Source organism: Dromiciops gliroides, chromosome 5, assembly GCF_019393635.1.
Source record: "Dromiciops gliroides isolate mDroGli1 chromosome 5, mDroGli1.pri, whole genome shotgun sequence".
In the NCBI taxonomy this organism is placed as follows: domain Eukaryota; kingdom Metazoa; phylum Chordata; class Mammalia; order Microbiotheria; family Microbiotheriidae; genus Dromiciops; species Dromiciops gliroides.
Window position 1 is genome coordinate 205,686,179 of NC_057865.1, and position 10,121 is coordinate 205,696,299.

The 10,121-nt window shown below is 37.0% G+C and overlaps 1 long non-coding RNA gene across 1 annotated transcript; it reads left to right on the forward strand.

Moving 5' to 3' along the window:
- Positions 1-545: 545 nt before the first annotated feature.
- On the forward strand, positions 546-8,566 carry LOC122729486. The gene is made up of 3 exons (XR_006353329.1): positions 546-639; positions 4,789-4,920; positions 6,960-8,566. It is a non-coding gene; the product is annotated as an uncharacterized LOC122729486 (long non-coding RNA).
- The last annotated feature ends 1,555 nt before the right edge of the window (positions 8,567-10,121 follow it).

The following is a 10,121-nucleotide window of genomic DNA, read 5'->3' on the forward strand; positions in this document are numbered from 1 at the left end:
CATTGTCCTACCCCTCTCTCAGCCTTTATAGATGCTCAGTCTCCGGCAGCAGCAACACCTTTCTGGGGAGAAGAGAAGGAAACGGTGGCTTCAGCAGCAGCAGTGCCACCAAGTGATGGATGAGTGTAGTTCAGTGACTGTGCTTTGGCTATTTCGAGCTGGGAAGAAGGATGGTGAGTAAAAACCAGGAAGAGAAAGAATGGAGTGAATTTTCTTGTTCAAGCCCTACTAAACCGTACATGTGAACGGCTGACAGTTGATCCTGGGGGAGAATATCTAAAAAATCACGAAGACCAGCCCCCATATCAGTTAATGTGAAATGCAGGACCAGTGAGAGGGAATGAGGGTGCGGGGCTGACGTGGGGTTTCATTTTGGGGGTAGATTTCTGGTGCAATCTGCTATTGAGAGGAAGCTTAGAGCTGTTTAGAACCGCCCTTTAGGTTCCTGCTCCGAAGGTCGCCGGCTGTTTCTTCGTTCACCTTCTACCCATATCCTTCAAAACTGAGCTGATTAACCTCCCTCTCCCCGCCCCCCCCCCGCCCCCTTTCTATAGTTGTGGATCTTGGCTGCTTTCCTGCTACCCACTAGGATAAGCAAACTCTTCCATAAAGGACATGATTACTTCTTACGTTATTAAGGTAAACAATTTTTTTCATTGAGGATCCCCCCCACCCCCCGCCATAGTGGAGGGCCTGGCACATAATGGGTGCTTAATGAATGTTTATTGATTGATTTTATACAAATTGATCACTTTCTAGACCACCAGGTTGCTGACACTTGATATTTGGATGTATAGTAGAAGAGGCAATGTAGGAAGTTGCATTTGTGCTGTGATGAGAAAGGTATTAGAAAGATTGTTAAGTCTAATAAATAGCGTCTCTTCGCCGCCCCCGCCCCGCCGTTTTTTTTTTTGTTTTGTTAAAGGAAAAAAAACCTGAGCCATTACAAACGTGTCTTCTTTCGTTATTCTTGAGTTTGTTTTGTTTGGGGTTTTGTTTTTTTGGTTGTCTTAATTTTCGCAAACAACTGGGTAGAGGGGCACCAAAGTCACTTTCACCTTTCTTCGTTCCTTCCCTCCTTCCTTCCTCCTTCTCTTATCGGGTTACCGGGGGTGGGGCGATGAGGGGTGGCTGTGGTGTATGAGACAGTGACCAGCCATATGGCTGGACAACAAAGAAAGAAGTTACCCTGAAGGCTCCCTTGCTGGTGGATTCGCGCATGCTTGGAAGGTGGCGGAGTGGAGAAGCTCACACTTCCTCTTTCCCACCTCCCGCCCACCTGCCTCCCAGGGTCGCTGGGTACACTGACTGCAGAAGGGGTGCAAAATACTTAGAGCCACAGACCTTGAGCCCAGAGGGACACACTTTCTTTCTCTCCTTTAGTTTGACTATTCCTTGTCTGTGTGATGAATTAGCAGCAGAATTGCACATGCACAATGACTCCTAGTCCATTTCCTGCTCAGAAGCCCTCTCGATATGGGGAGGAGTGGGGCGGGGGTGGGGTGGGGGAAGTTCCTTCACTGGTGCGCCTCAGCGTAAACTTGAATTATCCCCACGAATTCCTTTTTAGAAATCCAGGCCTTGTGCTGGAGCTGAAGATTCCCTCCTTTCACTGTTCGTAGTTTGTTTCCTCGTTCCGTGAACTATGAAAAGATATTTAACACCTATTTTCCTGCTTGCGAAGGCACGAGCCACTTCTAAATTTAATGTTTTTGTTTTTCACCATGCCCATCCATGACTTGGAATTGCATTAGCTTTCATGCATAGTCTCATTGCTTTATGGATTATCTTTCTTATTTAAGTGACGATTAGAAAAGGGAGGAAGTGGATATGGAAACAAGACAATTACCAGATTCTTTGGCACTACATTGATGTTCCGGATTTTTAAAAAATTCACCATTCTCTATTAAAACGGGCGAATTAAATCAGCATACTCAATTTTGTCCTAGTTCTGGTTTTTTGATAAGCCAAGCATTAACTTCCTCTCTTTGGGCCTTAATTTCTTTAGGAAGTTAGACATTGTAAAGAGCTTTTTTTGTTTGTTTCTGTTTTTTATTAAGCGTCCTCCCAACTTTGACTTTTTGTGGATAAATGTTCATTTTCAAGGACTTAACTTATTGAGTGAAGGAGATACCAAAATTGTGAGTTCCTTCATTCTTCTGTATGCTCCTGTGTTTTATATAGTTTATTTTTTAGAATTGCATAATCTTGCAGATAGATATGGGCACATATACATTAGGCATTTAAAAAAATGAAATGTTCTTGATGCCTTTTGTTTTTACATCATATTCACGTCCAAATATATACCATTAACAACTTGGCAAGTGTTTCCCCAGAAACAAAGATTATTTTTCTTGAGGACTCCACTGATACAAATTTAGCTGATAGTTGTCCTTCCGTTTCAAAGAAGACCAATAAGGATGACGTCTTAACTTGTATGTGAATTGGTCAGTCACTCTCTTCCAGAGTTATCAAAATCCATTGGCAGGACAAAAGTCCAGATGACTGGACATCCAAAGATGTAGTGGATACCTTAGCATTTTGAATACCCAACTAAGCCCTAAAGCATTTTGCTTCAGCTGCCTTCCTGGAAGGGGTAACACATTGTTCTTATCTCCACATTCCACCAGGTAGAAATCTTCACATACTTGAGATAGACATCCTCTAACTCACCATAGGCCTGTTGGATACCCTCATGCTCTGCAACTTATAGCCTTGCCTGGTGGTATTGTGAGGTTTAATGAGTTGCCTAGGGATATGAAAGGACATATACTTGTATCTGAGGGGAAATTAAATTGAAAGTGGGTACCAACCACTTTTTCCTGCCTCAAGGCATATCACTCTTCTGCTGCACTCTGAATTCCAGCCAAATTGACCTTCTTTTTGTTGTTCATATTGGACATTCCATCTCCCTTCTCTATTTTTGCACTAGTTATCCTCCATTTCTGAAAGGTACTCCTTCTTCACTTCCAATTCATTAGAATACCTTTCTTCCTTGAAGCACCACCTTCTACATGGGCTCTGTGAATCTTCACCACCCCCAACAATTAGTGTCCTACATCCTAAATTATCTTGTATTTAAACAATTTAAAACATTTATTCTCTGTTTATCTTCACATTCTTGTTTTCTTCTATATTACAACATATGATCCTTGGGGCAGCTAGGTGGCACAGTGGATAGAGCACCAGCTCTGGATTCATGAGTACCTGAATTCAAATGCAGCCATAGACACTTGACACTTACTAGCTGTGTGACCCTGGGCAAGTCACTTAACCCCAATTGCCTCACCATAAAAACCAACCAACCAAACAAACAAACAACAACATATGATCCTTAGGAATAGAGACTGTTTAATTCTTTTGTTTCTATCTCAAACATACAAAGTAAGCATTTGATAAATATTTATTAATCCATTTCTAACTCTGAGACTAGCTTTCTATTCACTATATCACTATTGCCCCTTGTGACAAAGATTTAAAAAGAAAATAAAAAAAAACAATTGAGCAAAATCAACCAAAACAATCTATGGAAACTGACCGTAGAGGGTAGTATAGCCATAGTCCTTCACTTCTGTTGTTGTTTCTCCTTCATTCTCAAAGAGGACCCTGACACTGGGGTGATGCCATGACTTGCAGTGAATTGTTTTGGCTTTTTTTAGTGAATTGGATTTAAGTGAGGGAGGGCTGTGCACCAGCCTTACTCTCTCCTCCAAAACCACCTGGGTCCAGTAGCAACATACGACTGGACACGGTTCCAGATATTTTAGGCAATTAGGTTTAAGTGACTTTCCCAAAGTCTCACAGCTAATAAGTGTCTGAAATCAAATTTGAACTCAAATCCTCCTGACTCTAGGGCCAGTGCCAGGGCCAGGGTTCTATCCACTTGCTCCACCTAGCTATCCCCAATCCACGTCTACCATGAAGGAAAGGAAGTATATTTTCTTAGTTATTTTCTGGGCAAAAACTGATATTTATAATTTTACAGATGATCTGGTTTTGTTGTTGTTGTTATTCTTTATGTTTGTGTTGCACTTATTGTGTGTTTTCTTTTCCTGATTCAATTTAGGTCACCATCAGTTCCTCTAACACCAGGGTTAGTTTAACCTCTGATATCTTCAAATTTGTTGTTTTTTATGTTCTGGAATATTTTATTACATTTATGTACCACATTTTGTTTAGCTGTTTCTCAACCAGCTGGCATTCATTTTTCCCCCCAAAGTCTGTACTTACACAAAACATATTGGTCTATGAAGTTTTTCTTTCCTTCTTTGACTTCTTTGGGATATAATCTTAGTTGTAGGATCTTTGGGTCAAAAGGTATAGGCATTATTGTCACATTTAAGCATAATTACAAATAACTTTCTGGAATGTTTAGACCAATTCACAGCTCTACCAACAGTGTATTAATGTGCCTGTCCTCCTTCAGCCTCTCCAATACTATTTCCATCTTTTTTCCCTTCTGTGTAGCATCATTATATTGACTGAGACAAATTTAAAAAAACACATAAGAATTTATTAATTTTATCTTGGGAAGAAAGTTAACATTAGGCATTTTAATGTGCCTTTTCTCAGTTATCTGAAGGGAGATTGCGAATTCATTGTTTTTAGAATATAGGTTACAGTGTCACCTCTATGCAACAACTTGGGTTTTCTTTTTTTTTTTTCTTTTTTCCTTTCATGTAATATCAGAATTTTGTGGAAATAAAAGCTGTGCTTGGCAGTTTGTAGCCTGATTGTTATGTATTTTGTATCTTTCATGTTTCCATTGCTTTCCATTCACCATACAAGATGGTTGATACTAGGGCATCTGCTGAAGATGCCCTACATTTTAATTGCCACAGTGAATAGAAAGCCAGGCCTGGAGTCAGAAGACCTGAGTTCAAATTTGGCTTCAGACACTTATTAGCTGTGTTTCACTGGGTAAGTCACTTAACATCTGTTTGCTTCAGTTTCCTCATCTGTAAAATAAGGATAATGATAATACCTTTTGCCTACATCTTGTCAAGATAAGTAAAATTAATAGAATTCAATATTTTTACTTCCTTCAGATTACCTTGTTATTGTCCCACATAACTAGAGCCCATGAGTAGTGGAAAAACCATGACCTCTGGATGTCAGTGGATTTGGAGTCTTAGTAAGACACCAACTTTCCAGCAATAATCTTGACCAAATAAACTTCTTTGGGCTTCAGAGGAATAAAGCAGAGTTAAACTTGTTGGTATTGCAAAACTTTTCAATGTGCTTAAGGATGTGCACTTGTAAGAAGTATCCAAGTGTGTTTATAAAAATTCTCTGCAAAACTTTAGTACTTTAGCTCCAGACCAAAATTCTGATTTCCCATTGCTATTATTATTTTTGAAGCTTGACCTCAGTGATTTCCACTTCTTAAAGAATCCACCTTAATAAAGCAGTATTGATAAGCATAAATGAAGCATTGCAAAAGACAGCTCTATAGAGCAGGAGACAGGGAACTTAAAGGCCAGGTAAAGCACCTATTGATGATTAAGAATGGACTATGGGGGGCAGCTAGGTGGCGCAGTGGATAGAGCACTGGCCCTGGATTCAGGAGGACCTGAGCTCAAACCCGACGTTAGACACTTAACACTTACTAGCTATGTGACCCTGGGCAAGTCATTTAACCCCAATTGCCTCACCAAAAAACAAAAAAAAAAAAAAAAAAGAAAAGAAAAAGAATGGATTATGGATGGGCTATTCTAGGTAAAGGTTTTGGTTGTGGTTTTGTCACTAACTTACTTCATCAGTGACATTTTCCTGCCTCATTTTCATCATCTGTAAAGTAGAGATAATAGGGACAACACTGTGTATGAACATTGCCAGAAAATTCAAAAGAGAATAACAGCTTGGTAAAAGAAGCACAAAAAAATACTGAAGAAAATACCCCCTTAAAATCAGAAATGTCTAAATGGTTAAAGAGGTACAAAATATCCCTAAAGAAAATAACTCTTAAAAATTAGAAGTGAAAGCTAATAACTCCATGATACCCCAAGAAACAAAACAAAGTCAAAACACCTAAAAAGTATAGAATATATTATAGAAAAAATAACTAATATAGAAAATAGAGCTAGGAGAGGTAATTTTAAAATTATTGGAATACCTGAAAGCCATGGTTTAAAAAAAGCCTTGACATCATATTTCAAGAAATTATAAAGGAAAACTGAGCAAATATCTTAGAACCAAAGGGCAAAGTAGAAATTAAGAATCCTCTAATCATTTCCTGAAAGAAGTCCAAAATTAAAAGTCCTAGGAATATTATAGTTACATTCCAGTTACCCCAGATCAAAGTGAAAATACTATAAACATCTAGAAAGAAAGAATTCAGATACCATGGAGCCGCATTAAGATTTAGCAACTACCACTTGATAGGAGCAGAGGGCTTAGAATATGATATTCTGGAAAACAAAAGAGCTAGGATTACAACCAAGAATTAGCACAACTAATTTCTAAGAACGTTTAACATTATTGGGGCAATTAGAAGGAGTCTACTTATACAGAGGGCATGGGTGTGAGTCTTTTATGTTGGAATGATCTCAAAAGAACAATGAAAGGGTGAGAAAGAAGGATGTACTAGGGGAAGGGAGAGAAATAATGGCGAAAATGATCTCACATAAAAGAAATATGCAAGGAAGAGTTTTTATAATGGAAGAGAAATGGGGAAAGAGGATTGGGCAATGTTTGAACTTCACTCTTATCTGAACTTATTTAAGGAGGAAAGAATATCTATATAAATATTGAGTGCAGAAAGGAGGGAAAGGAGCTAAGAGAAATGAGGTTTGGGGTGTTGATAAGAGGTCAGAAGCAAAACACTTTTGAGGCAGGAGTTGTTTGTCCTTCATTTACAAGGAGGACCAGTGACCACAAGCTATGTCTTGTCTTGCTCATGAATTGCATTTAAGTGAAGCAGAATTGCACAAAATCATCAGCCTCACTCTCTCTTCCAGAGTCATCAAAGTCCAGTGGCAAGACAAAAGTCAGGACAACTGGCAGTGGCCCAGGATGCAATGGATGACCTTGATGTCTTCAATGTCTGACCAAGCTCCAAGCACTTCACAGCACTCGATTTAATCACCTTCAAGGCCGTCAAACCAAATTGTTATCAGGCATCCCCCTAACTCACCAACAGTTTGAGGCCTGTCAGTTATCCTCAACCTGGTTTAGCCTATCTGCTGAGACAGTTTACTGCTGTGAATGCTACAGCCTCTTGAAACCACAGGGAAGACTTAGGTGAGGGTGAACACCCACAGTGGATGAGCAGCCCTGAAAAGGGCTCACCAAGCCCCTACACCAGGTGTGCTCCCTGAATAGCCCATGCACCCCTAACAGAATAATAGGATGGAGGGAAATATACAGTTATTGATCATAATTGTGAACATGAATGGGTTAAACTCATCTGTAAAATGGAAAAGAATAGTAGAATGGATTACAAAATAGAATTCAACAATATGTTGTTTACAAGAAACACATTTGAAACAGAAAAGCATACTCTGAACTAAAATAGGAACTTGGAAGAGAATCTATTATGCTTTAACTGAAATGAAAAAGACGGGGAGCAATCATGATCTCAGACACAGAAAAAGCAAAAATAGACTTGAGTAAAAGAGAGATGAGAAAACTATATTTTGATAAGTGGTATCATAGACAATGAATTAATATCAATCCTAAACATGTATATGCCAAAAGACGTGGAATCTAAACATTAAAAGGAAAAGTTCAGTGAAATATAGGAGGAAATGGACAGTGTAACTATAAATTGGGAAACCTCAATTTATCTCTCATAAATATAACCATAAAATAAATAAGAAAGAAGTAATGAGATGAAGAAAATGTTAGAAAAGTTAGATATGATAGACCTCTGGAGAATATTGATTAAGAATAGAAAGGATTATCGTTTTCCCAGCTGTGCATGGCATCTTCACAAATATTGGTCATGTATTAAGACATAACCTCACAAATGTCATAAATAAAATTCCAAGAGAAAAAGTTTCTAGGTATTAATAATCAATTTATTAACAAGGCTAGCTAATAATCACTAAATTGAGGGTCAGTGATTTCTCTCAGTAATCAAAGACAAGAAAAGACAACTCTGAAACCCCTTAAATCAAGTGTTCCTTCTGACAGTGAACTCTTGACAAATGAACCACAGCCCTGTTTGGTGGACAGTTAATGAGGAGATGGGTTAGAAAATCTTTGGCTTATCCTGCTGAGAACATGTCTTGATCATGAAGCTCGGCAGTTTACAGCAATCTTGGCAGAAGTCATTTCCATCTGGACGTTTCTGGATAGTTTTCTCCTTCATGAGCCAGGTTACCCCAAATTTTAATAAAGGGGGTCACATGAGCGGCTCTTGGTAATTCTTGATAGAAAGAACCACCCTAGTTTAGCTCCTGCCTTTGGCATAAACAAAAGCCAGGCTCCCAATCTAGTTAAAGAGCAGGTGCCCTGAGGGCTAGGAGTAATCATAACACTCAGTCATGCATTTCAGAAACTGACTGGCCTTTTCAGAAGTGGGGTCTTAACAAAAATAGGAGGAAAAGGATTAACTATAAATATAAATATATAGATATAAACAAATATATAATGTATCACATATTATATAATATATAATAAAATTTAGAAATATAAATTATAAGTAAATATATAATTATAAAATAATAATTAGTTATTAACACAATAGTATAATATTAATTTCTCACAAACAAATGCAGAAAATCAGAAATATTAAACTCACCCTTTTCTGGACAGCAATGTAATAACAATAAATAATAATAAATTACATTCAATAAAGGTCCTTTGAAGCATTGACTAAAAATTAACTGGAACCTAAAAACCTAATTCTAAAGAATTAGTGGATTAAAAGACAAATCATAGAAACAAACAATAATAAGATAAAGATAATGGCAGCAATAAGCCAACATACCAAAATTTATGGGATAGAGCCAAGGCAATTCTTAGGAGAAAATTTATAACTCTAAACACTTACATAAATAAATAAGCAATAAATTGGGCATGCAACTAAAGAAAGTAGAAAAGCAACAAATTAAAAATCTCCAATTATACCATAAAATAGAAATCCTAAAACTCAAAGAGGAATTAATAAAAATGAAAGTAAAAAAACCCCAAACATTGAAATAACAATAACAAAACGCTAGGAACTGGTCTTAGGGAAAAAAAACAACACAATAAAATAGAGAAACCGTTGGCCCATTAGATTTTTTTAAATGAAGAAAACCAAATTGCCAATATCAAAAATGAAAAGGATGAATACACAACCAATGAAGATGAAATTAAAACAATTATTAGGAGCTACTTTGCCCAACTATATGCCAATAAAACTGACAACTTAATTGAAATGGATGAATATTTATCAAAATGTAAATTGCCCTGATTAACAGAAGAGGAAATAAAATACCAAAATAACTGTGTCTTAGGAAAAGAAATTGAACAATCCATAAATGCTCTCCCTAAGAAAAAAACAACAACAATCCAGTACCAGATGGATTTTACAAATGAATTTTGCCAAACATTTAAAGAACGATTAATTTCAATACTATATAAACTATTTGAAAAAGTAGATAAAGGAAATCTCACAAAATTCCTTCTATGACACAAATTTTGTGCTGATACTTAAACCAGAAAGAGCAAAAACAGAGAAAGAAAACTATAGACCAATTTCCCTAATGAATATTGATGCAAAAATTTTAAATAAAATACTAGCAAAGAGACTACAGAAATATATCACAAGTATAATAGACTATCACCAGTTGGGATTTATATCAGGAATGCAGGGCTGGTTAAATATTAGGAAACTATTAGCATAATTGACCATATTAATAACAAAAACAACAAAAATCATACAATTATTTCAATAGATACAGAAAAAGCTTTTCACAAAATGTAACATCCATTCCTATTTTTTAAGTGCTAGAAAACATATGAATAAACGGAGCTTTCTTAAAATGATAAGTAGTATTTGTCCAAAATTAAGTACAAGCATTGTCTATAATGAGAATAAAGTAGAAGCCTTTCCAATAGGATCAGGGTGAAGCAAGGATATCCATTATCACCCTTATTATTCAGTATTGTAATAGAAATTCTAGCTATAG